The sequence below is a fragment of the Apium graveolens genome, chromosome 10 (genome assembly GCF_009905375.1).
Source record: "Apium graveolens cultivar Ventura chromosome 10, ASM990537v1, whole genome shotgun sequence".
Lineage (NCBI taxonomy): Eukaryota > Viridiplantae > Streptophyta > Magnoliopsida > Apiales > Apiaceae > Apium > Apium graveolens.
The window spans coordinates 122,063,921-122,069,920 of NC_133656.1; positions in this window are offsets into that span (position 1 = coordinate 122,063,921).

Below are 6,000 nucleotides of genomic sequence, written 5' to 3' on the forward strand. Positions count from 1 at the left end.
GTCAATATTATGGAGGCCACACATTAAATACAACCTATAACATCGGTTTTTTATCCCAACTCCATTAAATCCAAGTTATAATGTTCGTTCCTAGACCATGACACCATTAAGCAACCCTTAAAAGCATCAATTAAATGGACAACAGACATAAAAAATCTGACCAACACATAAAGTTCCACATTGAAAAGCATTTCTGTAGTACTGAGAACCAGTCATGAGGAAAAACTCTTATGTTGACAAATGGGGGCATGAAGAAAATCGAATTTTTAGAGCCAATTTTTTTATATACTTGAAGGAATAAATGAAAAAAATTAAAAATATATGCAAAAAATAAATTATAGGGGAATCTATTTTTAATTTTTATCATAAAAGATCTTAAAAAAAAAAGATATCTCTAAACACTATACATATCTCATTTCCTATACTTTTTTTATTTATTGTTGGGCACAAAAAAAATAACTTCTCTTGGGACGATATATATTCTAAAGCCAACTCGGCTTGTTAATGATATAGCAAGGTTCAATTTTTCAATATTTCAAATATATATTTATCTTGATATTCTTGTTAGAACGAAAAATGTATATAAATAAACATAAATTATAAAATGTTTCTAAAATAAGACATTATTAGTTAATAATAATTGAATTCCAACTAATACTAAAACTTAGTCTTATTTAATTTTACATTGTAAACCCAATGATAAAATGATGTTATATTTATGGATCTAATATTGGCAATATAAAATTAATTATAGTGAATAATAAAATTCAATATATGTTACAATTTGATGTTAGTTGTATTAAAGAAAAAAATATATTGAATGTGATTCTTATGTAAATAATGTAAATTTAAATGGGATTTGTGTTTAAGACTGTGAGGTATTTTTAAAATTGAATTTGGTTGAATAGAAAATATGTGAATTAAAAATAAAATTTTAATATATACTAATTTTCAATCCCGTCTATGAAATCTTAACATGGGAAATCACTATCTTAGTGGCTATGTAAATTCTACTCCAATATTATAACCATGTTATTATTTTCATAGTAATTGTCATGTAGTTATTTGTTTCCAACATTATATATATCATATCAACTCGACCTTAATTTTAATTTTTTTCATCATTTTCTTGATGGGTTTGGTAGCTATTTTTCTAGGTATATATATGAGCATGACAAGAAACAACATAAAATATTAGGCGTGAGGTTAATAGAAAATACTAATACATAATTTCATCTTATTTTAATTAACATATAAATTTGGAACTAAATTTATAAGGACCATTCGGACACTCCCTTATCATTGGTTGGCAAGGGTGATGGTCATCAATTTAAGTGTAAATGAGACTTTGGAATGGAAGACCCATTAACAGTAAATTTGCACACAATAAAAGTTATACAATAATTTTATTCAACATCACACTAAATAATTTTCTAGAAATGAAAGTTATAACATCACATTAAATAATAGAAGCATATAGCTCACAAAATAGAAAGTTGGAGATATCAAAGGTAAATGGACTGTGATGTTTAATGCAAAACTAAGGAAGAAGGAACTCTTCATGAATTATATGATATTTTCAACCTTTGTAATAACATAATAAGTCTTGGTCAATTGTCATAAAACCAGATAGAGTTGTGATGAATGGAAGTTTTCTGTGGATTTATGTCGGCGGGAGGAAAACTACTTATAAAGGTTAAATCATCAAAAATAGGTTGCACATATTTCTAAGTAAAAGTAGCTTTCCCACTTGCCTTCCACTTGAACTCGATGAAATATCTTGGGTGTGGCATTTATACATTGGACACGTTAATTTCCAAGGAATCTCGGTGGCGTTTATAAATTATGACATATGGTTTGCCAAAAATTATTTAAACCCAATTACATATGTACATGCTGTATAATGTTGAATCAAACTAGGAAATTGTTTCCTTCTCAGAAAAACTATAAAGCTAAGCATTTGGTGGTTTGGTATATGGTGAAAGTTTAGGACCAATATCACAAAAAATTTCGGGAAGAAATAATTTTTTTGGTGAATAATTATAATCGAGTGATGTAGGTGTATAAGATGAAAGGTAGGGATGAACCTCTCGATGCTTTCAAGCAATTTCGAGTCCTGGTAAAAAAATTGCAGAAAAGAAGGTGAAGATACTTCAAACACAGAAAAAAATTTAATTTTGTACAAAATAAGTAAATCATACTGTTATGTTAAGATATGTGCAATTCTTAATAATATAAAACTCCTTATTCTTTGTAGTAAAATGCGGTGGTAGAAAGAGGGAACATAATAGTGGTCACTATGGTAAGAAGTTCATTAAAGGAGACGCGGTACATACTAAATAAAATACCCACTCGTGCTTTGATTGGAAAAATTCCTTATAAGGCTTTGGTCTGAGAAAAAATCCTTATAAGCACTGGTTAATCTTAGAAGGGAACTTGGTACAAAGGCGTGTTGGTTATACGACCCTGAGAACAATACGATACATGTAAGTAGAGATTTCCTGTTTGAAGAAAAGAAAGTTTATCCATTATGGCAGTAAGAAGAAGAGAGAACATCTTAACCTGACATATTTATAATATATGATATTACTATAGTAGAGGCAAGAGTGACTGAAACAGTTCCATAACGGAGATGAAGTTACCCTCTTATCTGCGGGGATAAGCCGTGCACAACTCCGTAAACATACTAAACAGACTACCCACTTGTGCTTTGATTGAAAAAACTCCTTATGAGGCTCTGGTCAAATAAAAGACCCGATATTGAACATATTTGAGTCATCGATTGTGTGGCATCCATGAATGTTCCTAGTGTTCATAAAAAAAACCTAAATATCAAAGTTAAGCAGCGATTAATCTTGGAAGTGAACTTTATACAAAGGCGTATCGTCTGTACACCCTGAGAACAAGACGGTACATGTAAGTAGAGATGTTCTGTATGAAGAAAAAACAGTTTATCCATTATTGCAATAAGAAGAAGAGAGAACATGTTAACCTGACATATTCATAATAAATGATATTACTATAGCAGAGGCAAGAGTGACTGAAATAGTTCCATAACGGAGATGTAGTTACCCTCTTTTCTGCGGGGATAAGTCCTTCCCCACTCCGTAAATATACTAAACAGACTACCCATTTGTGCTTTGATTGAAAAAACTCATTATAAGGCTCTGGTCTGATAAAAGACCTGATATTGAACATATTGGAGTCTTTGATTGTGTGGCATTCATGAATGTTCCTAGTGTCCATACAAAAAAACTCGAAGCTCGAAGTTAAGCACTGATTAATCTTGGAAGTGAACTTCAAAGACTTATCGTCTATACGACCTTGAAAAGATGTGTTTGAAGAAAAGAAAGTTTTGTTGGTTTTAATTTGAAGTTTGTTTTATTTTATTTCAGTCGTGGCATAGCTGTTGAATGAGTCTCAGAGTCGTTGAGTTTGTTTAGCAGTAGTGGTCAATAAACGCTTATGTCTCCTAGTTTTTAGCCGTTAGTTTCCTAGTTTCTTTCATATATGTATGCACGTTTCCTTAATGAAAAAACAAGCAGTACTCTTTTTTTCTCAGTTTTACATTAAACAAGAGTGTTTGAGTGTTATATCCTGGGTATATCCAACAATCTGGTATCAGAGCTAGTGCATGCCAAAGTATATGCCCAAGATGTCAATGACGAGGACTGGGAAAAATAAAGGGACGATAAGATTGAGTTACCCCATGCTGAATAAAGAGAATTATACAGCGTGGGCGATGAAAATACGTGTGTATATGCAGGCCCATGGCGTTTGGGATGCAGTTGAATCAAAGGATTCAGATGCGGTTGAAGAGAAAGCTGATAAAATTGCCTTGGCTGCCATCTACCAAAGCATACCTGAAGACATCCTGTTGACGCTAGCAGAAAAGAAGACTGCGAAGGAGGCTTGGGAAGCCGTAAAAACAAGATGCCAAGGTGCAGAGCGAGTAAAGACAGCAAAGGTTCAAACGCTCGTGTCTGAGTTTGAATCGTTGAATATGAAGGAATCTGATTCCATAGATGAGTTCTATTTAAAATTAAATGGCATTGTGACAAACATACGAGCACTTGGTGAGACTATTGCAGAATCTTGTGTAGTAAAAAAATTACTTCGAGCGGTTCCCATGAAATTTCTGCAGATAGCCTCGACCATTGAGCGGTTCGGGGATCTTGACACAATGACAGTTGAAGAAACTATTGGTTCTCTGAAGGCACACGAAGAAAGGTTACGGGGACAAACCGAAAGTGCTGGAGGTCAATTACTGCTCACAGAGGATGAGTGGGCCAGGAGAAAAGAGGGAAAATTACTCCTAACTAGAGAGGAATGGTTAAGGCGAAGCAACAAAACAGGGGGATCACAGAGGTCTCGAGGAACCAGTGAAAGTCGAGGAAATGACACTGTAAGATGGGTTAATGACAAAAGTAAGGTTAGGTGCTTCCATTGTAGGGCTTATGGGCACTTTGCTGCGGAGTGTAAGAAACCAAGAAAGGAAAAGGAAGCCACAGAGGAAGCTCACATTGCACAAATTCCGGACGACGAGCTAGCTCTTCTTTTGGCCAAGTGTGATGAAAAGGATGAGGACGTAATGCTGATAAATGAAGAAAATGTAACCTCAAAGTTGTCAAAGAAAGCTAATGTAACCACGGTGGAATCAAATGTTTGGTACCTGGATAACGGTGTTAGCAACCACATGACCGGATCAAAATCAAAATTTGATAGGTTGGATGAACAGATCAAAGGAAGGGTGAAATTTGGGGACAGATCAATGGTACAAATCGAGGGAAAGGGATCGATCGTTTTATAGTGAAAAAATGGTGAAAGTAGAACTCTGGAAAATGTTTACTATATTCCCTCACAATGTAGTAACATTATAAGTCTTGGCCAGCTCTCCGAAGAGGAACACAAAGTTGTGATGAATGGAGATTTTCTGTGGATTCGTGACAACCGAGGAAAGCTTCTCATGAAAGTAAAGCGTTCTGCAAACAGATTGTACAAAGTGTTACTGCACAATACAGAACCAAAGTGTATGCTGACAAGGTCTGAGAATGTTAATTGGTTGTGGCACTCTAGACTCGGACATGTGAATTTCAAAGCGTTAAAACTCATATCAAAGATGAACATGGCACACGAACTTCCCAACATTGATCAACCTAAGGAGAATTGTACTGGATGCTTGATGGCTAAACAAACAAGAAAGGAGTTTCCTCAAAATTCAGAATTTCACGCGAAGAAAACATTGGAACTGATTCATGGTGACCTATGCGGACCAATCTCTCCGTGCACGCCTGTTGGAAATAGGTACATATTACTTCTTGTTGATGATTACAGTCGCGTTATGTGGATTTACTTGTTAAAAAATAAAAGTGATGTCTTTGGAGCTTTTAAAAAAATTCGCGCATTAGTTGAAAAAGGTCCAGATAAGAAAATTGAGGCGTTTAGAACAGACAGAAGAGGGGAGTTTTTATCTAAAGAGTTTCTGCAGTATTGTGAGGAGGCTGGAATCTCATGACAATTCACTACACCCTACTCAACGGAGCAAAACGGAGTTGTCGAGCGGAGGAACAGGACCATGATAGAAATGGCTCGCGCTCTGTTAAAAGAAATGGAGATGCCTATTTACTTGTGGGGGGGAGCTATCCGCCACTCAATCTACCTGCTAAACAGACTTCCAACTCGGGCTATTTCAAGCATGACATCGTATGAGGCGTGGTCCGGGAAAAGGCCTCATCTTGAGCATATACGTGTTTTTGGTTGTCTAACTTACATGAAAGTACCAACGGTGAACCTAACAAAACTGCAGAACAGAAGTAAAGCCGTTATTCATCTCCGAAAAGAGCCTCGTACTAAGGCCTATAAATTACTTGATCCAGAAATAAATAAGATATGTGTGAGTCGACACATTCTGTTTGAGGAGGGAAAAGCTTGGAACTGGAATCAATCGTTAACTCCACGAGCCACCCAACTTGAAAATTTTGAAGTACTCATAGGTGGAAA